A 26,608-nucleotide genomic window follows, 5' to 3' on the forward strand; every position below is an offset into this window, starting at 1 on the left:
TTTCTTCACATTCAAACATGAATCTCAAAGGTGAAAATGTATTCTGACTCCACAAATTATTTATAGTTTTGAATGTAAGTACAGAAATATCTAAATAAGACACAAGATATTCCAGGGTAGATAAAGACAGTTGTAGCTTGCTCTGCCCTAATTTTGTTCTGTTGTACCCAGGGCATTAATAATCACTACACAGATGCACAAGGAAAAAGCTCAGATCTAACTATAGTTTCAAAAGCAGCTAAAAAATTTGATTTCAGTTCATGAAAACTACAGTATTTTCTCTCCAGTCATTCACACAGAAAAGTCCGGTACAATTTTACACTTGGAATTAACTGAACAGTACAACAAGACAGAGGTAGTTTTCCTGCCCAGTTTAAACGCAGTCCCCACACCCAGACAGTATTTTTCAATCCAAATGAAATTTAATCTGAAATTACATATACCTAGGGTTTTCTTCTTGCCTTATTTCTGCTGTTTTCCAAGCTGTAAGTACATTATGGCATCCAAAGCAATTCTGTTTTGCACAGGTATTACCATTTCTACTAACCGAAGTAATGATGGGTATTTTTATCATTTATGATTAGCCCTTTAAGTGTTTAACTAAATACCTCAGAAATTTTGGAAACAACCAACTATTATTTACTGACATGTTTTAATAAGTTTACAGCCCTCTATGTTTTATCTTCTGAAATTATTTCACTCTAGACTGGTGCAAAAGTCTTGACTAATACACAAAGCCCTGTTGTCACTCGGAGAGGTGGCTCTTCACCTTATGATTATTGGGTAGCTGCTTTCACTGGAGAATTTAAAAAAATGCAGAAGCTTTGCAACCAAATTAATGGCCTCCTGAAATCTCAGTGAAATTGCACGAGGACAGATTTTGAGAAATAAAATTATACCGTAAATAAAGTGGCTTAAAAGTTAAGACAAGTTTTACAAATGTGTTCATCACCTGTACCAGGAAATCAGTCTATATTTCAGCAACACTAGTTTTCTACAGACTGCACTCTTGAAGCATGTCTTCAAAATGCCTGAATTTTATTGTCTCTGCCGTTCTGAAAATGATTATTATTTCACCATAATTGTTTTTCAAACGTTTTCTAAAAAACTGGTTGCAAGCAGCTCCCATAACTACAGGCCACATCTATTCCCTTCCCATATGACAGACTGATTTGGATATACAGGATCACAGAACCAGCAAACTGTAAAATTAGTAGCAAAATGAAGAAATCCCACTAGGCAAATTCTTACAAGAATTAAGCCCTTTACAGTAAAACTTTCTAAGTTATTTCTATTGTTATACTACTTTTAGATTGATTGTTTCATGAAGCCCCAAATGACAAAAAGAACATGATCAATTAAGTTCATTCCAGGGTCACAATCTCAGTTATATTTTCTATAATCCAGTACAGTTTCAATCCTCATATGAAAAGAACTGATCAAGGAGAGTATTTTTTAAAGTTCTAACTTTACTTAAGCATCTTTTACTTATGTACATGCAGCCTGCTCAGCAAATCATTTCAGCAAAATTTGTGCCTCTATTTTTTTTTAACATCTCTATTTATGATCATAAATGCCATCAGCGAAAAAGGGAATTGAAATTACATAGTGAGGAGAAAACAGTCCCTGTTCTATATCTGAAAGATTAAAATTGAATTGCAAAAAAAAAGTGGCTTAATATTCATAGATGTTTATCTTATTACAACAAAAACACCCAGTTTATAAAATCTATCCCATGAGCCATATGCAATTTGTATTGATTTTACTTTCCTACAATTGCTACCTTTTTATGATGATTTATAAGTAAATGAGTTAAGTATTTTAATATATTTATCTGTAAACATTTATCCAGACTACTGGCTACAGGGAAGGCCACAAAGCAGTTTTTTATGTTTTACAGTAATAAAAGACACAGAAAATGTAATCTTTTGAGTGATTCCTTAGTCACTACCCTTTCATATTATTAGAGTTCAGCTGGAAAGGGCTCTGAGTGCAGCCTTAATAAACACCCTTTAAAATGAGCAAATATAACAATGCAGGTCACACATACAACACTCATCTGTTCATAATGTACACTAAGAAGTTTTTAGGCTGTATCAACCACAAATATTCCAACACCAATAAACTTTTAAAGGTCTGGTCACCGAGAGCTGGGCTGAGGTATTTGTATGTATGTGAGATGCACATCATTTTATGTGCCTGAGCAGATTCAAGTTCTTGGAAAACACCTTTCCATAGCCCACATTTTGATTAGACAAAGATAAGGGAAAAAAAAAAATCTATCAAAACTTTCTTCTAGGATGTATTGATTACTTTGAATGGAAAATATTTCCTCAAATTCTCCAAGGCAAGCATCTCCAAATCTTATTACCCTTTTTAAAAATTGATGCGATGTTCCCTTTTCTCCAACCACTGGGGACTTTGTATGACTTTTCAAATATCATGGACAGTAGCCCAGAACCTACTTCTGCCAATTCCCTCAGGACCCTGGGACACATTTCTCCAGGTCCCAGGACTTGTGTAGGTTCAGGTTCCTCAGGTGGTCTCAAACCTCATCTCCTCCTGCAATGGGAGGAACTTGGATCATCGTTCTTCCTTTTCTGATCAATGTACCTGCTGAAGCCCTTCTTCCTGTTCTTCAAATTCCTTACCTAATCCAAACTCCAGCTTTCCTGATCCCATTCCTACACATGCTGGCAACATCCCTGTATTCTTCCCATGATACATTTCCTTCTTGAACTTCCGTTCCACCAAGAGGTTCTTACCCACCTCCTCCTGCCTTCCCTGCTGATTTCTCACACATGGGAATCAAGAGCTCTTGTACTGCAAGAAAAAAGTCTTTAAATAGCTCTCAGCTCTCTTCTGTTCCTTTACCCCTGAGGGCACTTTCCCAGGGGGGCCCATCCCAGGTTTTGAGGTTAAAAATGACCCAAACCAAACCAGTCTGTGCAATCAAGAATCCAGATGCAGCCAGTGTCATCTCGAGGGGTTCTGCTGAGCTACAGCTGAAGCCAAAGGGCTTTGGTTCATCAATTCCCAAAGTAACAGACCTTGCTGGGGTAGGAAATCCCTGCCATAAATTGGAGTTGATCAGTGCATTTGCCCAGAGCTGGTAACATTTATTCTCATGCTCACATTTAAGCACAGAAAGAGTCACTCTGAAAGGAATAGGTGACTAAACCCCTGATATAAGGCTTAACCAACACTTCCTATGCACATAAATTGGGATTTACTCTGTTCCCTTTTAATTTTCCCCCTGTATAGTATTCCTTGGTTAGATCTTTCCTTCTACTCAGCAGATGGAGGAATATCTTAGAACTGGTTCAATCTCAACAAAGTGACAGAGTTCAAGAGACTGACAACTAAGCTACTGTGTTTCCACAGAGAACTTGCAGGTTAATCCAGCTAACTGAATTACTACTATTCATTACTTACTTTAAGCACACTGAAATTCAAAAGTTCATCATTTGAACACTTTACTAGGAATCAGTATTATTTATTATTGTATTCCTGCACCAGGGGCTACCACTTAAATGACCTCATAAATGACACATACTTTAATACAAACCTAAAAATGAACCATGAAGTTGATAAACAAAAAGCAGTCCTGAAAATGGTAAATGCACTACATTTATTGCTGAGAGATCAAACTAAAACACACCCCTACAAAATAGCACACCTTTGTTATCTAAGTAAAAATACATTTATAATATAATGGATAATTTCACAATAATCAAACAAACAAACAAAAAAAGAAATTATTATTTATCATGGTCTGTTGTATCATATAATAGAGGGAACAGCTTAACTTGTAGCCAGCCCAGCAGACAACTTTACTACCTGTGAGTAAGGACAACACGGGATTCTGATCCTACAGAGACTTATGCCTTGCCTACAGATACTCACAATTTCATATCATTAATACCATTAAAAGAGAGGTGTTCAGTCCACAAAGCAGCAGACTCAGACCAGCAAAACTACTCAAATTAAATACTTTCTGACAAGAACATTATTTTAAATTGAGATTGAAATAATTGACTTAAGTGGAGGATTTTTGCTTCCATTACTTGGCAAATCTGATTCTGCTTGATAAAAAAAGGGTTGGGCGGGAAGATTGACTCTGCTCTTTCCCAGATTTCATAATAAATCGCCATCCCTTGGCAATCATTTCCCTGAGTCAACTTAGTATTCCCTAAGTCAGCTGTGCTTTCTAGCCTTTCATAACATAAAATTAAAACAGTAGAAATTATTGATTAATGACAAGAATATCTATGGCCAGCTCCATCATTTAATCAAGAAAAAAAATCCATACCATTAAAAAAATGGATTTGGTTCAGTGTCCATAAATGTAAAAATGTGTATGCTTTGCTATTCTCTCAGGAATTTCTGATTAACCCTCTGGTGTGTAGTGCACTCAGCATTTTTGATTGCAGTTCTAGCATGGTTTTTGTTAAACAGAAGTGTCATCCTTCAAGAAGATGAAAAGTCATAAAGCATAATGCAATTCTGTACTGTCACAAAGGGGGCAATAACCAACAGTGTGAATTCAGGCAAATGACTCGCTGCTTAAATATAATTTCCTTCCAGTGAAATACATCATGAAGAAAAGAAATTCTCTTATAAAACGTCTGATAACTCAGGAGTCAAAAGGACTGATTGTATTTGCCAAGTTATAGAGATAATGCCACAAACCCCTGGCAATCACTGGCTCAGCCTGACGAAGATGATAACGCTGCTCTAATGCTCAGGTCTGGCAAGAGAAGGGGCTCAATGACTCTCTTTGCCCAACACAGGGATACTTCACACGAGGTCAGAATTCAGCAGGTGAAATTAAAAAGCAGCACCAACAAGAGTCAGTGAATCAGAAACACTCCTGTGAATAATCATTTCAATAATTAGCAGGTAAACTCAAGATGAGTTCTGCTCGTGACTTTCGGTCTATAAATATGATTTACGCTACAACAAATTTATTGATTAGGGAAAACAATTGATCCAGCTTTTGTCATTCTGTCCCACTGTTATCAACCTGAACAAACCCTAGTAACAAACATTGCTATATGACCAAATATTCAAAAAAAAAAAAAAAAGAAAGGATTCTTAAGATTGTCTTGTTACTCAGTTTACAGACACAGGATAATTGCAGTTCTGTGATTCAGATATTTGTACAAGTTAAACCAGGACTGAAAGTATATCTAAAACCTAATAGGAATAAACGTGCATGAAAGGACTCAACGAAAGATTTAAACACTTGAAAATGAAAATAAGCCAAATAATTCTGGGATATTCACTGATTCACTGCTAAAAAATCTTTTAATGTAGTAAACATTTACACATATACAGTTAGGGAAGCAATATAAAATATTAATTTCAAACTATATATTTTAAAATCATTAGTCACATAAAGCTATGCCATAATAAAATGTGATTGAGAAGAGCCTTTATCCCACACAAAGTCCAGATGACTCTGGGAAACATCAATAAGTATAACTCCTATTCTTGCATGGAAAGCCATATCACTAACTCTGGCCTTGCTTGCTTGGAATGCACTTGTGAGAACCAATAAAATCTTTATTTGATTACAGTGGCAATCAATACTTTGTTTCGAACACAGGCAAACCCTTGAAATCCCAAGATTTAAAATACATCTCCCCAGAGGATCTGGTTGACAAATAGCTTTTTTTTTTTCTGGCCTTTTTCTTAAGTGTTGTCCCAGTATGAGCAAATCAATCACAGAATCAGAGAACAGACTGAGCTGGGAGGGACTCACAGGGATCACTGAGTCCAGGACCTGGCTCTGCACAGGACAACCCCAACAATCACACCATGTGTCTGAGAAAGGCTGTTTCTTAGTAAAGCACACCTGACAACATCCTCAAGACCATCCCCAAACCACATGCCACGGATAAGGAGCCTAAAAATTTTCCTGACCCAGTATATTTGCCAACATCTCCACAAAAAGTGCTTTGCTTCCTCACAGTTGCCTCCTCATTAAGGATCCCCTCATGGGAACTCAGACCAGTATCTTTATTCAAGCTGAGATCAGTTTTTGCATCCTTTTCAGGCTGTCTTGAATTTCTGCCAACACAGCAATATTTAGCCAACTAATTTAATATTACTGATTAATGCAAAAAGCCTATAGCTCCAAACCCTTTTCATGTATCTGGTGTTAACGCTTGACAGGAACACCAGAAGCAGTACAGCTAAAATAAAAAGGTAATGTACACAGGCAGATATTTTCAGATATTCTCATGAGTAACTGAGTATTCTCATGATCTTTTAGATCAGCTCTTTAACTAGTTTTCTCTCAGAAAGTAACAGACAATAACCACACCCAGTTTGGTTCTCCTCCAGTTTAAGAAAGATGTAAAACTGGAGAAGATCCTGCCAGTGGTTTTAGATGGTGATAAAGGGACTAATACAGAGAACATGGGAGAAGAGGCAGAGGGAAAGGCTTGTACAGTCTGGCAAAGAAAAGGCTAAGAGGCACTAACAGCAGCCTACAATTACTTCAAGAGTAATTCTGAGTTGTAAGAGTTGAGAGATGACAGAGCCAAACCCTTCTCAGCCGTGTCAACATAAAATAACCAACCAGTCTGGCAGGCTGAGTGTGGAGATGATGAAAAGCTTTGCATGGGTTCCATCTTTGGAGGTTCTCAAGGCTTTTCTGGAGAAATCCATGACTGATTTAGCACTGGCATTAGTACCAGAGTGAATGAAAGATTGGACCTGATCACCTCCTGAGGTTCCACTGAGTCAATGCTGTGTGATAACCTGTAAGAACTGGGCTCATCCAGGCACACTCACCCATCCATTCTGGCACGGAGCAGGACTTTCTAAAGATGCCTCTTTGAAAAAGGCACAGCTTTTAAGGATTGGGGAAGCCATTTGAAAAAATATTTGCCAGAAGAGTGTTTTAAACCACTGCAAGTGAGCACAGATTGAATTACACTCCCTGAAGTGCAATAGGGAGTACGATCTAATCTCACTAGGTCAATAACATATTGTGCTAGTAAATCTAGTTTAATTTTTTACTCTACTCTTACCATTCTCCATTGATTATTTTCATAATTTTATCCATATAAATATGCCAGGTCACCCAGAAAACCTGATTACTGTAGTTAAAATTATCTAACAAGAAACAAACTAAGTATTTATGGTCGCAGAGAAAGAAAAACCATCAATTTTCACAGAAACTTTCAATAGTCTATCCCATAAAATATTTCCAGGAAAATCACCTAAATAAATCAGATGCATTAATTTGTAGCTGAACAAAACATCTCTGGAAGATTAGTTTTACCTCCTTTGAGTTTGCAAGATAGTAGGAGACCACTGGCTTTGGTTTCAAAATAATTTAGTGATGTCACTCCAGCAGTAATTGCTGGAATTCAGACCCTGGGATCCTGAACACTGAGGAGAAGGCACTGGGATCAAGAGAGGAGAGAGGGCTCTGGAAGGTTCCTGCATCCCAATTGTTTCACTGAAGGTGCCTTCCTTGATGAGGAAGGGCAAAAAGAGAATTCCTGAGGGTCATGTGGTTTGAGAGGTGCTTACATTCATTTCCTTCACCAAATCTAAGTACTGCAAAAATCTCCTGGTGATCACTGCAAAATCAGATTTTTATACTAGTAAATCATTACTTTCTGCAGCCAGGAAGATTTTGCCACCACGTTTTTGTATCTTCACCCTGTTAAACCTCTTGGAAATAGCAGGGAGGAGAGTCCTTATGGCCATGAAGCAACTGAGAAGTTGGAAAGAACACTCTAGATGGATAAATCCCAGCTTAAGTTAAACACAGCCTAGCCAAGCCAATGTCTTTTTTCATCTCTTTTTCCTTTATGTCCATGAATTCAAAAGCTTAGTAGACTTACTACTGAAGACCAGGAAGAGAAACACCTCCTTCATTACACGTGGTCTCTGTGGTATTGTTGATATCAAAGCAGAACATGGATTTGTTTTTTTTTCTCAGGACTGATAAGCAGAAAAACATTCCATTTATTATCGAATTGGATTAAGTCAGATATATGTTTTCTGATCTTCTGTCTTTCATAGCTACCAAATCCTTATTACACATTTGCCCACCAGTTTCAATTTAAGAAAAAAAAAAAAAATTAAGACTGAAATTATGATGACAGTAAAAAGTAATTTCAAACAAACCATGGCAAAATTTAGCAAAATTAGTAGTTTAGTACCTGGCTATAAGCCATATTTAAAATAGGTATATTTTTTAAATCAAATGACATGTTTTTACATTATCTTTTTAAAATAATTAGCAACTGAAACAATGACCATATGTGGTCATTAGGATAATGATATTAAATGGGAATGCAAATTTCCACACAAAGAAACCTAAGGATCTGTGAGGAAGCAATTTAATTAGGACACATGGAACAAATGGAACTGCACCATTAAGAATTTAAACTGGAAATATTTCAAATGAGAAAAACAGTAATAATTCTGGCTTTGTAAGTTTTGGAGCAGCACTGATTTATTAAGAAAGGTATTGTCACAGGACTATGAATGTTATGTTTTAAAATCTGATTTTGGTGAAGTCTGTGCTCATGTATTTGTAACAAATCATGTATCAGCCCTGCAGACAGTGTAACAATGCAACATATGCAGCAGCAATTGGGAAACCTGCTATTTACAAACAGCAGAAACTAATGGAGTTGATCCTTCCCCTCTTTTGAAGCGTATTTACCAGTTCTCAGTCCCCCTTCCCCAGACTTGTAACCCCACTGCCATAAATGCAGCACACTGACTGATGTCAGCCTTGGAATTTGGCTCCATGCTTCATTAGCTGGCCAACAAAGCAACTCAGGGCTGTTATTGAATCATATACCATTCTTAGTATTCTCCCTTTCTCATTTTTATTTTCCCTGGGTGGTTGTTTTGTTTTTTTTTTCACCACCCTATTTCTCAGGAGAGAGAAAAAATGCTTTGTATCCTATTTTTAAAGCTATCCCCAGCAGCAATACCAATACTGGTGTTTTTACAGGCTGTCTTCACCCATCCACAAATTCTAATAATATCCCATAGAAACTAATTTAAATGTTACATTTAATTTAGGATCTTAAATGAACAGTATTGTTAAGAACAGAGAATTATTCTGTGTATTTAATTACTTTCAGTTCACTTTTCTGTGTAGGTTTTCCTTCATGCTAAATAGTATTTTCTCTCTAATTTAACAAACTATCCTAAAAAATATAATATTTCCCATCAGCAGTTGAATTGATCAGGAACTGATCAGAACTAGATAGTAACATAGTAATAACTGTCAGGGTTATAGATTTACTTCCAACAAAGCCAAGAGGAGCTTGCCATCAACTTAATGACAACATATCGAATATAATTTGGTCTTTAACATAATTACTCAAAAATATTAATTTTAGTATGCTTAGAATTAATTTTAGTATGCTCAGAAATTACAGAAGATATTGTAAGGAATGATGAGACACCAAGGCAAACATGTAAGTGCATTACTTTGTCTGTTTTTTAAAGAAGTGTCCATATACTTCATCTGTCACAACCACACATCATTCCACCAGCATTGCAACAAAAATACTCACTGCTTTCATCTCATACTTTCAATGAAAAACAAATAAAAATCTTTATCAGTTAAACTCCTTAATTCCAAGAAAGTATTGTATATCATTATACTTTAAATTTCCAGAGAGACAAGAACATTAAATGGCCAGACACTCATCTCGAGGAAAGAAATCTGTGCTTCCTGAATTATTTTCATATCATCCAGATGTGAAGGAAGAGTCAAGAAAAAATAAAAACTTGCACTCCATCATTAGGGGTATTTTTATACAGAAACATTTCTCTCAGAGCTCTATTTCCTCTTCCATGACAGTTTTTGTATATGCCTCAAATAATTTTATTAACATATTCATTATAGAAAGTATCATCTCCATTCTACAAATCAGGTCCTGAAACAGATCTGCTTGTTTGAAACTGTTCACACATTTCAGACTAAATCTGCCAGAGAAGATCCATTTAAAATGAAAAACAACTGCAAAACAGGTTGTCAACTTAAATTTATGTTATACACATAGAAGGGTGGCAAAAGATTTCAAAGATGCTACAGAAGAGGGTGACTCCTTAATAATTAAAACATGCTTTTTACAAACCTATGGTTTTTACATCACAATTGATTCTCCTACAAGAGTTTCCAACAGGGTTCCCAAAAGACTAACCAGATATGTTTAGTTCTTCTTTCCAAGGTTTCCCAAGTCTTGATTTAGCCCAGTGCAGAAGGTTTGGGCCAACACCTCATCCTGGACACATTTTCATTAGTACTCATGAATGCCAGAGTTACAGTGTTTGGGTCACAGCCCACAGACAAGAAACCCAACTGACTCTCTGTCACTGAGCCAACCTGAAGCTGTACTTTAAAACATAAAGTTTTCACTACAAATTGTGCCTGTCTGATATGCCAAACAATGGCTCCTGAAATAAATGAAGCAACAACACGTGTCACGACAGCAGACACAGCAGCAGCTGTAACAATATGCTCCCAAAAAAATGCTTGCACTTTATTTTTGCAAGTCAACATCCTTAATCCTTAGTCAGGCTCTTTTTTTTTAATTTAAAATAGTAGTAATGGAATTTTAATGAATAGGATTTTATACACTAGGAATTAAAATAACCAAACACATTATATCCTTTTAAAAGTATGTAATTCATTTGCAATTATATCTTATGAAATAGTAATATCTTTTAAATAATCAGTGCAAATACACAGATGGTAAACAGCAGGAGCTCCCAAAAAACACAGGCCAGAGCTTAAAATGCTTGTGAGATCTTTGCTTCAACACACAGTTTTGTCAAGAACAGTTCACACAGGAGCAACTGGAAATTGTGTATTCCTTAGCTCTTCTAAAGTCCACCATGTCCATGTGCCAGCTGGTGTCATTTATAGACATCCAACACGTTACCATGTCCAAACATCAGGGGTTTCCTGGCACAGATCTTTCATGGGGAATCAAGCTGCTAAAAACAGCACGATAGTATTTAAGTTAAAGGCCCCTCAGAAACCGTGGGAAAAGCAGGAGAAATACTTCTCTGATATCAGTGATGTTGTTAACAACGAGACAATGTGGCAGCCATAAAACTCTGCAGGTCATTCAGTCTGTGAATGTAAAGCTGTGCCCACATTTGGTTATTCCAGTGAGTGAATTCAGTGGGATTACACACAGCACAGAATTCTATGTACATCCTACATGCAAGACACTGCTAGAGACAGATATTCTGCTTCTCCCTCCTCCTTCCCTCTCATTAAGGCAGTAAATCCAACCCAAGTTGTAACTTCCATCTCTACAGTCACTCCTTCTAATTTATGCTTAATGAGAAGAAAGTGTTAAAACCCACACACCCCTCTGAGTAAATAAAATGACAGGCAGCACACTCTTTATCGTGATACTTGTGTGACAGTAAATATACATTAAGTGAAACAGGTTCATGCAACAGAAAGAAAATTGTTGCAATCGCATAAAGACAGTAATGGTTCCCTTCAAAACAACTTGGGAACTCCAGTCTCATATTAATATAATTTTATGAATTATAAATATTTAGAATACTACAAATTACAATACAAATTGTGTTTCCACTCTGATGTCTCAGTTTCGATTTTTATCAGCTTTCTCTTTTTATCTATTTTATGAGATTTTCTTTTCCACAATACAAATAGGGCATGCATACATTTAAACTCTATTCCCATCTTGATATATTTGTTATTTTACTTATGCAGAAATGACAAGATTTATCCCACAGGTTATGAGTAAAAACATATATTTATATTGGTTTTAAATGGATGTGTTCTGACTCTCAAGTGCTGATACTGTTGCCTTCACTAAAATTGAGGGTTTGGAAAGCTAACTCTGCAGGGTTTGGAGTTTGATTTTACCTTAATGGATTAAAGCCAGCTTAGGGCAACATGTGATCCAGTCAGTCTTCCTCCAAGGAATATTCTTGGTGCAAAAAGTGAAAATTAAACCTGAAGGCTTGAGTACAAGGTGCGAAATGCAAAACTTCCCTTGTGTTTTCTCATTATCTTCAACTTCCTTGTTAAAAATTTATCAAACCTACCAGTTATGAATATCAAGCACTATCGAAATGCATGAGATTAAAATATCAAGATTCACAGCTTTAAGAAAGTGTCAGCCTGAGAAACTGGATTTCTTTTTCCTGAGTAACACGTGAATTCTCCATGTTGCTACACTGAGAGGAATATAAAACAGATGTTCAAGGCCTCCAGCCCCATCCAGGACAAAACAGCCCACAGAGGCTTCTGTAACCAAAATCTAGGCTGCTTTTTATTTATTTCTTGCCCTAATTGTGCAGGCTCTTAGCAGCCTATAGCTGTTACATTTGCTCTCAGTCTGAAGGGTTTTTCCTTCAGCCCCCAGTTTTTATTTCACATACACTACTGAGAGTCCCCCTGTAAGCAAAGGGATGCTCTTGGTGACACACAGAGACAGTTCTGACTTAAAGGCTGAATACAAGGAAAATTTCTAATGTAATTATTTGAAAAATATGGGGGTTTTATATGTAAATACCGAGTCATAGATACACACATATATACATATTATATACATCTGTTATGTACCTATATATATATACTTGTATATATATATATATATAAATTCTTGTTTTTAAAGAAACAATTCTCCAAGGATTTAGGCACAGCTTTATACAGTATTATGACACATCTGATTTTAATCTCAGTCTTAACAGTGACATAAACTTAGTTTTCTTTGAAAGTGCTTATATAGTAAACAGTATATCCAGATTAAAGGTTGGGGTTAAATATATCAGATCTAGCCAGTGTTTGTTGGAATACACCACTGATAATTTCAAAGATGCTTCCCTAGATCCTGGAGCACAAGACACAAAGCCCACCCTGGAAACAGTTTGTTCCATGGAATTGCACAGAGCTCCACATCAGGTCATATTCTACAAACCAAATGGCTCTGAAATCACTGTTTGAAAACCAAATTAAAGTTGTCTGAATCATTTAGGCCTCACCCTTTCAGTGGAGAAATGTCTCAACACCATGAGATGAACACATTGAAGCCCCAACTTCCAGGAGGAACCAATTTCTCCAGCAGACACACAATTCAAACATGCAACCATTAGAGGAATAAAGGTTGTAACATTACAAAGGACAAAAATAATAACATAAAAATATTATTTTGTCATTTGCAGTATTTCTCACTTCTGTAACAGCTCAGGAATTAAAAAAAATCATAATCTGTGTAAACTATAGTTTCCTCTTGTCCTGAAATTATAATTTTTTCAGTTATACAAGGTTATAATTGCTTTAAAGTTTAGGGAACTGATGTAATTTTTTGGGAGGAATGGCAGCTAAGAACTAATACCATGTGGCAAAAAGTAGTCCTAAAAACAAACCCCTCCCCTCCCACCCCAAATTTATCTATATTTCAGTTCAATAACTTTTTTCAGTCTATTACAATAAAATTTCTAAGGCACTTAGTATGATATGTAATGATAGTCTCTTTTTAAGGAAAAGGCAAACTTCAAATTCCCATTATTATTTAAAAACTATAATATAATCATTTAAATTACCTTGTGACTCCTCCTTTTTTTCCCTAAACAACCATTTAAGAGATTTATTTATTCTGTTAAATTAGTATTTTAACCTTTCCACCAGTCTGAAATTGCCTATGGGATGTACATTAATTGTGTGATGCTAATAATAAGCAATTCAATAAACTACATTAAGAAAAAAAAACAAACCAAACAAACCTTTAGGACACTTCCTTAAACTAGATGAGTTTTGTGCTCAATCTAAACTTCAAACTCAATGACAATCCCTGTTTAGGTTCCTGGTGTTTCTGTGAAGGGTTCAGATGATGACCTTTGATAAGGTTTATTTCTGGAGTGTGATAAACTGCATTGCTGAAGGCTCAAAGTATTAATGCAATTACTACTATAACTCACTCTGATTATTTTTCTTCAGATGTTCAAACACACGTGGAACTTTGCAGAGCCAGTTCATGGAATACTGCAAGGCAACAGGCTTGTACTTCCATAATTCCAGAATCATGTCTGTATATGACTTTGTTCATGTCTTTCATGATTCCCAAATCACGTGTGGTAATGTCAGAAGTATGCAATTCATACATCACACCAAAAATATATTTCATTCCAGTACTTGCAATAGAGAATTCTTAAGTGTTTTCCTTCACCAAATAAACTGAAGAATGTTTCACCCACCCAGCCAATGAACACTGGCTTCTATTCTCCAACACTGAAATAATAAATTTAATGGAGGCATGTTAAACATCTGTAAAGGATGAGAAATGAACATCCATATAACAGATCATCCAGACTGCTGGAACATGACAGGGTTTCCCTACTAAGCTCAGCTGCTGCTGCTTCAAGCCTGGTTTCCCCTCTGTTTAATATTAAAATAAGCCATTAAATAAACTTTCCAACCAGCCTGTTTCTGCTCTAGAAGAGGTTCATATCACCAGTGAAGTCAATATAGTTAATAAAACCTTAAACTTTAGAGAACCAACAGGAAGCCTTTCCCCAGGATGATGGAAGCCTCTGCCACTGAAGGAAGGGATTGTGGTACCTTCCCATTTTCCTGGTGTGTCCTGATGATGGTTTTCACTGATGAACTGTGTTGACACATATTTCTATTTAACCACTGCATAGGCCATGTTCATTACTCAGATCTGTTCTGATACATCTACCCAGAGCCAACACAAACTCCAACACCACGTCCTTCGCAGCTGAAAGGTAGTTTGTAAGTGCTGGAAGGAGTTATGTGAAGGCAGAAAAATGCCCAGACAGAGAAGATCTATCCTGAGCTAAGTAAAAAAGGTAAAATCACAGGGATGTAGCAATGCCTGCAGCAGCTGTGTAGTGCTCACAGACTTTAGAGAGAAGGGAAGTGCTGTGCACTGAAAGATGCTCTCCCATCACACCAACAGCTCACACAAGTGGTCAGAGGCTCCATTTCACCCATCATTCTTTCCTCCTGTCAATATATGAATTATGAGTGTGAGTAATGACTGAGGCATTACCACAAGTTCAAGTCATTATCACTCAAAGAAACTGTCCAAATCTCTGTGGAGTGTTACTGAAAGAAAAGCCAGTTTTGTTCTCTTATAATGCCAATACAATGTTTTCCAAGTGAAGCTTGAAAAGAAAGAAGAAATGATTGTGGAATTGACCATTTTACTTTCCTGCTAGTACATCTCTCAAACAAAAATAGACAGACAATGTATTTCTTAGATTACTTAAATATGTTTATAATTCATACTAATCCAAAGAATATTCTTGGAATTTACCTTTAGCATTAGAAGCTGCTGTTCAAACTTTTCAGATCCGGCAGTGTAATACACATTTTGATTTTATAAGCAAGTTCCTCACCTATCTACTTCTGCAGTTTATGTCCCACCTGTATCTGTTTTATGAATGCCAGTGGGCTTGAAATATCTACTGCATTCCCTTCAGCTCCCTTCCTCTCCTTCGTTAAACACGTTCTTGACACTTTTTAGGACCTATACTGCACTCATATAAAGAGAATTTATGAATAAACATGTTAGATGAGCTCCCACTTACCCAGACTGACATCAAAATGCAGCAGCAGTTAACATCCTTCGTTTCAAAGTTGGGTGAGAATTCCCCATGGAATCTGCATTGTGTAATGTTTGACACAAACATAACATTCCTTTCTGATTTACAAATCTGTTCTCTGAAAAGTACAAATAAAAATACACAACTTTGCAATATAACTTTATGAAATGCTGGCATTAGCATCCATGTGTTCCTGAGCACTGTGAGCTGCATCAGCTGCTTGGCTGTTTGCAGATTGCAGGCAATCACAGCTATGTACATTTGTATTAAATTAATTTATCAACCATGCTGCTCTTCTGCTTTATTCAAAACCCATTCCATGTGACTAGAGGAGGCTCTCACTGATTCTACTTCTTTCCATCTGCAAAATCCGTAATGTAAAGATTAAGTCATTTTTAATTATAAAGTAATAACGAACTAATGGTATAATTTATGTTGTAATCTAATTTGTCATTTGAACACTGTGGAAAACAACAGTAGCTGCCAAGCAAGACATTCTAGAAAATTGTTGTAATACATATTTAGATAAGTGAAACCTCATCATACTATTCCAAATTAAGAATTTATAAGGAATACAGAACAAATGTCAACAGCACAGCAAACACAATAGTACACAGCTCAGTGAAAGGGAACTGCAGACAACTTGGGTAAAAATATTTAAAAAGTCAATTAGCTTTCCTCTGTTTTTCAAAATGTATCTTTCCCTCATATTTCAAACCACTTTCAGGCTCTGCATTCCAAGGGCGAGGGATACATGGAGTTAGTGGCAAAATTCATCCCAATAAGAGACACCTGCCACCCTACCAAGCCTCAAAATGAGGTGGGATAAAGACCCAGCCCAGTGACACATCTTAAACTGATGGAGGGTTAATTTTTTTTTTTTGCTTATAGAACATTTTCTATAGCCTCCGTTTTTAGACCCAGCATTTAACTGTAAATTATGCTCAACAATAGCAATTATGTTCCTGCTACTTTGTGTGGGTTAGAGGTATGTTTGGGCACAAAAAGAGACTGAGGTGAGATGTATGAGGAGTTGTGAAGGCAAAACCATGAAAAGCAGCTCTTCTATATGGAAACAGAGTCTGAAAATACCTTTTCATGAAATCATAAAGTTGCATTAAAAATTAATTTTTGGAAATTATTGGAAACTTGTGCATCCTAGAGCAAAAAGCTGCAGCTGTTTTTCCAGTGGAGTGTGTGCTCACCAGTACCAAAAGCACTGGCCATAAGACAGGATTCTGACCATCTCCTAAGCTCAAATCTGTTCAAATTTAAAGCATATTTATGTCATAAACCACAAAAAAACAAACAGAAAAGCTACAAACACTCAAAGTATAAAACCAGCTGTGGCAAATATCACATTACACCATTTTGAACAGTTTCCTACATTCTTACATTTATAAGTAAAGGGATTAGACAAGATTTAGGTTAACAAAGAAAAGGAAACCACAAAATATTTTATTTCCTTATCCCAAAACTACAACAAGCGAAAGACTTAGAAGAAAAATAGCTCAGGGGATTTTATTTATGTGTGTATTTGCACATGGAAATTAAGATACATGTTATATTCTCTTTATCTCCATTAACATACTGACATATACCTCCAAAAAACCCCGAGAACAAAGCATATTTTTTAGGAGGTTTGATTACTTATTTCACTCTGCAACGATGCAGGAATAAATTGATCAATGACACTGCTGAGTATCACAAAGTACTGGGTGTACTTGCCTGATTCAGTGTTCAGTCAAGTAAGTAGAAATCAAAGAATGTTGTTAAGATGTTAATCAGACCTTTGCCCTTCACGTTCAATACCACAACTTTGTTCTCTAAATTCCTGGAAAATCTCAAGGTTTTGTTTGAGGGGAAAAAACCTGAAACTTTCATGCTGATTACAGACTTCGCTATTTTTTTAAAATGTATTCAACTACGCAGCCAAAACACATAGTGAGAAATGTCTGGCCTGTGGAACTGGAAAAGCTTCAGCAGAGTGTAAAATTCAGTCTCCTTCATCTCTAAACAGTTGGCAGGGGGCCCTTCAGAACACAGGAGTATTTCTTGGGCAAAGTGAGGTGCAATGTTCAACAGGGCAAAGTGCCAGCTCCTGCCACAGCCACCCCCGGCAGCTCCAGGGTGGGGCAGAGGGGCTGGAAAGCTGGAAAAGGCCCTGGTGGTGCTGGTGGCAGTGGCTGAACACGAGTCCAAGGTGTGCCCGAGGGGTAGAAGGCCAATGGCACCTGGCTTGGATGAGGAATAGTGTGGGCACAGGAGCAGGGCAGTGACTGTCCCCTGTGCTGGGCACTGCTGAGGAACCCCCAGTCCCCTGTGAGTTCTGGGCCACTCACAAGAAAGATATTGAGGAGTTGGAGCAGGTTCAGAGAAGGGAACGGTGCTGGGAAGGGTTTGGAGCACCAGGAGCAGCTGAGGGAGCTGGGGGGGCTCAGCCTGGAGAAAAGGAGGCTCAGGGGGGACCTTCTCACTCTCTGCAACTCCCTGACAGGAGGAGGAAGCAGGATGGGGGTCGGGCTCTGCTCCCAGGGAACAGGGGACAGGATCAGAGGAAACGGCCTCAAGCTTTAGTTTAGTTTGGATATTAGGGAAAAGTTCTTCACTGAAAGTGTTGTCCAGCACTGGAACAGGCTGCCCAGGGAAGTGGTTGAGTGACCATCCCTGGAGGGACTAAAAGAGGTGTAGATAAAGTACTTGGGGATGGTTTAGTGGGGGGCTTGGCAGTGCTGGGTTAATGGTTGTGCTTGATCTCAAAGATTTTTGCCAACCTGAAGAATTCTATGATTCTATAAAAGGGTAAAAAAGTAAACATTACTGGAGTATCCAATGAGCTACAAGGAAAAAAGTGTGCCTTTGTTTATACTTCCCAATAAATACAGAAACATTTCTGTAACAAGCTTTGTTATTTCAACACATTCACTTGTGCCTTTTTGCTACTACCTTTGTCACGAGAAGGAGGTATCAGAATTATCATTCTTGATATTTCTGACCTTTTCAGTATTCAGTTATGTTTAGCTTCACTGTCAGTTCCACCTCTTCTTCAGAGGTTACTAAGGCTGTAACCAAAGAAAAATGTGAATTGCCAACAAGTCAAATTACAGAACATTAATAAGGTCAAAGCAGTACAGTTTATTATCATCTTTCACAGAATACATGAAACATTAACACTGTGTTACTTCATTCTCATGACAATAATTGTTAAGAGACCTTCCCATGCAACTTATTCTCATTACAACTTTAAAATTACATTGTGATTTGTAATCCTGTAGCCCTCTTAGAATTTGTCTCTCTCTAAATATCTTATTTCAAAATGCCCTGAGCTGCACATGACATAACATGCTTTATTTGTACTTCAGAACTTTACTGAAGCTAATGGAAAGCAGACTAAAGCACATTAGCAGGAATACTATAAGTCAGGATGGCATTTTACATGCAAATGCAGGGAAATCTTACAGCACCTTCCAATAGCTAAAGGGGCTCCAAAAGAGCTGGAGAGGGACTTTGGACAAGGGCCTGGAGTGACAGGACAAGGAGGAATGGTTTCAAACTGAAAGAGGGCAGGGTTAGATGGGATTTTAGGAAAAATTCTTCCCTGTGAGAGTGGTGAGGCCCTGGCACAGGTTGCCCAGAGAAGCTGTGGCTGCCCCATCCCTGGAGGTGTCCAGTGCCAGGCCGGATGGAGCTCTGAGCAACCTGGGATAGTGGAAGGTGTCCCTGCCCATGGCAGGGGGGTTGGAACTGGATGATCCTTAAGGTCCCTTCCATCCCAAATCCCTCTGTGCTTCTATGACGCCGTGAGAAGCTTTCAGCACTACTGCAACAGGAGACAAAGTTTTCTCTCCCAGTCCACACTGCAACATAAACTGCCCAGCCCAAACTGTACATTTCTCATAAGTTAATATATTCTTACAAAAGCTAATGGGCTTCAGGATTACCCAGTCTGACCTCTGAGATAGCAAGGTATGGATACTCAGCTCAGTGCTAGGAAATACATCCTATATAACACCAACACAAGTTGGAGACTGAACTCTGCGTGCAATAGGGTGAACATTAACTTAATTTGCTCAGCAAATATTCATAGAAGCTTCTAAATTATACATCATATATGGAATACTTTCCCCTGAACAATAAAAATATCCTTGCTTTTTACTCAGAGCATCAGTGTTTGAAAGCAAAACTAATTATAATTGAAAGCCATTTATTTCCTACACACTGAAGTGAGTAGACAATGTTTAAGTGCTGGTGTAGATGCCTTTTGTGACCCATTTATGAAACACAGAAAGTGTGTTTTCCATTTTGAAGTAAAAAAACCTCCTTTCTTTTGTTTGTTTTCTTGTTGTTTTTTTATTCATTCTAACTTTCCAGATTTAGCAAGTTCTGTTGTGAGTTCAGGTAGACTGTACAATTTAGAAGCTCCATTTAAATGGGGACTGAGTAACTCCATATTTAGAGGACCTTTCACGTGCCTCTTGGTCTCAGTATCTACCTTCTGAGCAGGCATGAACTGCTTGAGCTTGGAATAACATTGCTTTAGGGAACACTATCCAATTCTACCATGAATCCCCACCTCCTGAAATGAAAGCAGGGAAAAGCAGAAGAGTAAAATCAACAGGAAGAAAGCAGAACACTCATATTCTATTTCTAGGTACCTAAGTTCTTCTCAATGGACTACATAGACTTTATGTAGCTTGGGTTGGAACCTAGAAAGTAATAACCTCTCATCTGCATGACAATAAAATCCCAATCACTGCACTCCAGTTGTTCTCATCCTCATTTTCAGTTGCTCAGAACAATTACTTTGGATTAAGACCTTTCTAGAATTAGCGACACAGCCTTAAGTTATTCTGCTTGACATGCCCATAACTTTCCATTCACACACAGACAATCCTTCCCAGCTTTGCCACCACTATTGGACAATACCCAGTCATCAGCCTTGCCATGTGTTATGTGACTCCTGGAAGAGCAGACAAACAGCTACAGACACTGTATACAGTGAAGTATCTTAGTGGGGCTTCCTGACAGACTCCCAGCTTTCTGCTTTGCCTCCTCCCACCTGTACTACTCCTTTGTGAGATGCATCAGTAAAATGGAAACCAGATCACTAACATAATTTGAGTGAACCCAAATAAGGATTGGACAAACAAGCAACAGAAGGCCAGGACTTGGTAAAGCACTTCTGCTGTTGGAACAGCCAATATATGATGCAACCACAATCCAAGGCTCTGTGCACTGAACAATTACACATAAATATGTTCTGAGAACTATCAGTGTCACTGTGGCAATGAAAACCATTGAGGATTAACATGTTTTGGGCTTTTTGGAAAGACTACATAAACAAGTTCAAGACTTCCTCCTGCACAATAAGCTGTAGTAGCTCTGTCCTCCTGAACTCAGTCACTCAGCTGCCATTTCTAACAGTCAGATGAAGGGGGCTGTCAAAACCAACTGATTTTATAAATGTACAGTAATTACATTCATGAGATAATTGTAAATCATAAAAACTACTCACAAAGCTTCACTACAGGACTGATTTTGTAATTAAATTGGAACAACACTTTGGGTGTGACACACCTGTTTCTGAACTCTGCAGCTCCCACAGGTCCTGTAAGCAACGTGAGCACATCCACCTAAGACACATTACTCCCCTCTCTGAATAGAATCAATGCACATGGACAGATTCAGAGCTCAATGCTTAGAATCAGAAATTCTTTCATGACAACTGGTCAAAAGTTTAGCCAGGTGATCGTTTTATTATGGACATATAAAATAATTCTATTGCCACATTAGAATTAAACTACTCACCTGGGAACAATCAAAATTAATTTCTTAGTGTAACTATGGGATCTTGTTATTTCTGTTCCTAGCTTTAAAGCATGTGATGCACTAAGAGGATCTGAACCAAAGATCTACCCAAAACTCTGTCCTAGTATTAATACAGTTTGCCTTATATTGGCTCACACAAAATTGTAAAAAAATTATGTCAGACTCTGTTAGACCGTTTTCATGTCAGCTCCTCTGTGCCAGTGAGTAACACCACTATCAACTCTATTTAATAGTCATTTGTTGTAAGTAGCTTCTGTTGGCATAGCATAGAAAAATGAATTTTCCTTTTCTTCTTAAACAAAGTAGTCATATTACCTGAAAATTCACACTTAGTATAATTTGCAATGCCTTTTAATCTGGTTTTCCCCAAAATTCAAAAAAAAGCCTTTTACTTTTCTAAACTGTATTTTGCTTTTCATGATCTGAGTCAGTTGCTTTTCATGAAATCAAGTTAATTGGAGCCCTTCTCTAACAAACATGATAAATGGCTGGTTTCTTTTACAACAGAAACCCACATAGAACACATAAAGCCAGTTCATTCTTTGCCAGCACGCTGAGCAAACGTGAACAAAACCATCAGCACATTGCATTTCTTGCAGCTCTGCCATAATGTTTTACATTGTAAAGAAAATCTCTCAGTTCCAAACTGCCCCTGAAATACAGAACAGACAATGCCTGGAAAACTCTGACCAAAGCTTGGTGTGACCAGAGGGGTATTTTTGATTTCCAGGCTCAGCCAACAGATTGAAGGTGGTGAGAAATTGTCCCTCTCCTGCCTCCCTGAAAAAGTGCCCAGGCTGCACTTTCCAGCAACACCTTCTCAAAAAGCCAATTTCGCTTTTTGGAGGCCCAGAAGATTCCCCACAAGAACTTAAAATAGGGTCAAGAGACAAAACAAACAAACAAAAAAGTCTTTTGGTAAAATAAAACCAAACTACAACAGTTAACAGCACAATTTCCTGTTTACAACCCTGCTCACAGGTTTTTTTTTCCAGAGGTCTTTTCGAATTTAAATGGGCTGCATTATGGCACAATGAAAAAACAGAACTACCACAAGGCCCTGCTGATTCCAAGAGAAATGAGACATCAAAACGGTAGCAAATTTTTACAGTTACACTGATAAACTGCCTGAGCATTAAAAGACTATTTTTCTGGTTTTATCCATTTCTATGATGAAATATATACACCTGCATTCAAAACAATCTTACACCTGATAAGCACAGTGCAAGACAAAATATTATCTAATATATAAAAATTCTAATAGCAAAGCAACCCCAAATTTATGCTTTTCCATCCAACTCCTCCCAAGAAGCACCTTAGCAATGGGAGGAGTAATGTGAGAAACGGGAAATGAAGATCTAGGAGGTTGTTGGTTTTCTTTAAATAATAGTCTAAAATAAAATGAGACCCTTGAAGAAGATTTTAAGTATTCAAAAAAACCACAAAGGTATTATATTTACAATTCTGAGTATTTTCACTTATTTTCTTTTCCTCATAAACAAATTAAATAGACTTTTTCCAGATTGTTTCTACACTTTTCAAAGATTACAAAGACTTGTTAAATACTTTTAAGAACTTTTTCCATTGATGTCAGATGATCCCTAAACCATGTGAGGAACAGTAGAAATAAAGGGAAATCAATTCAATGTTTAAATATGCATTCAGAGTATAAAATTATTTCTATTAAGATTAAAATAATAATATAAAATTATATCTAAAATTGTCTATAAATTTAGATATATGCATTATATATAATATATATATTAATATAAATTATATATAAAATGGAAATGAAAGTAAGATATAAAATTATTGCTATTAATATAAAATATAAAAATTATGTATAAAATAGAAATGAAAGTAAAATATAAAATTATTGCTATTGAATAATATATTAGGACTAAATTAATAATGTAAAATTAAATTATACATGAAATTATATATAAATTTAGATGTATGGATGACATATAATATATATTTTTATAAATGGAATAAAAATATAAAATTTATATAAATTTAATAGAAAAATAAAATAATTGATATAAATTATTTATATTAAAATAAAAGAAAATAAATTAGTTGATATAAAATATTTATATAAAAATAGAATTGTTGCTATTACATCATATGTTAGGATTAAAAAAAAAATATCTGTTAGTAATTTTAAAAATAAAATAAATATTTACAGGTAAAATCCTCACCAAAAAAGCAAGATAATGGAAACACCATTTCCTACTCCTACATGAATATTCAGTACAAAGTACAGCTTATGCCATTCCCTGCTCCTGCAGTAATTAAGCACTCAGACCAGTAAACAGCTCGGTTGGAATGATTTGTTATGACAAATGACCAAAAACATATGAACCATAAAAGCCCAGCCCTCCCGAGGTCCCCGGAGCCCAGGAAAGCTCCATCAAGGTGAAACAGAGGCAGCTTTAATCTGGTTTTAAGCTCCTCCCGCCGGGCTCTGCCTCCAGCGCTGGAGACAAAGAGCAGCCAGGGAGGGTTCACACAAAAGGACCCAGCGTGTGAAAAAAAAAAAAAAGCCAATATGGAAACCCACTCTGCCAGTCCCATGGCCGGGGGATTGATGGGGAGCAGGGAAAAAAAAGTCAAAGAAATGAATAAAGACTAAAATCAATGAATACAGACACCATCCTGCATACAGGGCATACACGTGGCTAACTGAAAATGCCTTTATTTTCTGGTGTTTCCGTATTCCAAGAGGTACTAGAATGTGTATGTGCTTCCATGCAGAGGGTGGGGAGTGTCACAGATTCAGTGTAAGAGCATCACTTGAAAGTTAAGTGGTTTGAACCCCTTTGATTCTAATTTCACCTGATAAAAAGCACCTTTGTTGTTCCAAGCTCACTGCAGGACGTAAATCATAATCAATACAGAACTGTACACACCCCCCCAATGCAAATGTACCACATCCCACATAAACAGGGCCAAACCAAGATAATGTTGAGAAATGCATTCTCCAAATGGATGGATTCTGAGAAAAAAAAGTCAAAAAGGGCAAGAGATGGAGGGGAGAGAAAGCAAAGTGCTGATTTCTCTACATATGAAATATTAAGTATTAAAGGTGGCATGTTTTAAAAATTGCAAACCCCAGCAGCCTTCAATGAACTCCTATTTTTGACCAACTCTCAGGTATATTTTCTGTGTGCTTTTCACATGGAACTGGCATATTAATTAGAATGAGATCATCCAGCCTCATTCCAGATTGCCAATGCTATCTGAGGGCTGGACAGCATCCAAATTTCATTTCAATATATCACTTTGGTATTATAAATGATAAATCAATATTTCTAATAGTTTTCCATTCTAATGTATTACAGTGGAAATAAGCCAGCATAGCCTGCAAGAAATATGCAGATTAAAAAAGGTCATACTTCGAGCATAATGAAATGCAATTATTATTTCTTGTTAAATGAAACTTGGAGGCAATTGGTCACTGAAATCAAGGGAAATTCGAGAGGAATTTGAAAAATTAACATAATTTTGAAGTCAACCCAAAAAGTAATAGGTCAGCAAGTCGATTCAGTTGAAAAAAAAGAATGTTCATTAGCTTTGAGCAAGGTAGAGGAAGTGAAATGAACTCCCAAGAATTCAAAAGGAATAACTAAAGTGTGTGTGCTTAAGTTCAGCACATAATGACCATAAATCGAGAGAACATCATATATGAACTTACGTAACATGGTAATAAACACATCCATTATTTAACTCTAGGGAATAATTTATATATTTTTCTCCACCTCATCTACGTGCATTTAACTCAATTAAAGTTCTTGTATGTTGCCTTTCCTTTCGTTGTGGTTTTTTTTTTGTCTTCAAGATTATAACAGTAAAATGTACCTCACTGACAAGACATAGAATAGGAAGAAAATATTCTGCCTTATTTAAGTGGTCAAATTAAGGTAGTGAAGCAGAGTGTTGCACCATGCATTTGAGTGTAATTCAGATATTTTTTTTCAGTAAGACTATAAGACAAAAATTCAAACAATTGCAAAATGATTAGTAGAATGAAAAATAATACCATTCTGTTTCCAAGTGTACTATCTCCCATTCTGAAGACATAACACCAGCTGCAAAACACTCTTCCAAGGATGGTGCTACTCAATATTTATCGAAAGTATATACAATTCAGACCAGCAGTTCTTATGATTAATTAGGCTAATTTTTATACTTGAAAGAAAACTATTCAAATCTCATTTAGCATAATGCAAAAATAGCCAATTCCATTAAAATCAGTGCTGGAAATCTTGCATAAGATGGGACTGAAGCTGTCCTATTGAATTCCAGAATTTACCTAACATATTTGCTTAATTAGTAAGCAAAATCAAATGTGTATCTCATGACTCTGCTTAAGAAACAAGGTAAATCCTACAGGGAAGTTGAGCCATCAGATCTCAAAATGTTAATAGTGGGAACTGAAGTTTAAAACTTAAATTGTTTGGAACATAAGTGTGTAACTTGCTTACAGTGAAAGACCAAAGCATGGCCACAAATCGGTTCTTTACAGACCACACGTGACACAAATGGAAATTCTCCCAGTTTCTAAGAGGTGTTTAGTCTCCGTAAGTAACAAGGAATTTGGGTTCCTTTAATTTTATTTTTAAATGGTAAACTCCATTTGCTATTGTTGTGAAGAAATTATAGATAGCATCAAGCCAAAATTAACTCAAAACTACCAGTGTCATATTGACTGTTAAATGCCCACCAAGATTAATCTTCCTGATATTCACAGAGTGGAGACAGCCCTGATCAACAATGATCTTAAAATGTTCCCTGATCATGTGCCTTGGGTATGAAAAGATGTTTTTTTTGCTTTTTTTTTTAATCTCTGTGGGAGCTTTTTTTTTTTTCCCTCAAGTGCATTGTAACTCTTGTGAAGAATAAAAATAATACAGCTGCTTTATGGCTTTCCTTAGAGAACATAAACCCTTAATTTTATTATAGCCCATTGTTATGAAAATTGGAACTTATTTAAAGCAGTGTGTATTTGAGTGTAAATCCTCAATTATGAAACACTGCTGGCAAAGGTGTAGGCAGATCCAAGGGATCTGCTGGTTCCAAAGACAGCACCTGAGACAGTGGATTGAGGGAGAAAAGAGAGGCAGAGAGACACAGAGAGGAGCTGCAACACCCCCAGTCCCTG

The 26,608-nt window shown here is 36.8% G+C and overlaps 1 protein-coding gene across 19 annotated transcripts in view; it reads right to left on the reverse strand.

The window, feature by feature from the left end:
- The window catches only part of RBFOX1 (RNA binding fox-1 homolog 1), a 1,158,532-nt gene that overhangs the window by 460,278 nt on the left and 671,646 nt on the right, over nt 1-26,608 (reverse strand). The gene's annotated exons all lie outside the window — the stretch shown is intronic.

Source organism: Corapipo altera, unplaced genomic scaffold (genome assembly GCF_003945725.1).
Source record: "Corapipo altera isolate COAL_440 unplaced genomic scaffold, ASM394572v1 98, whole genome shotgun sequence".
Classification (NCBI taxonomy): Eukaryota; Metazoa; Chordata; class Aves; order Passeriformes; family Pipridae; genus Corapipo; species Corapipo altera.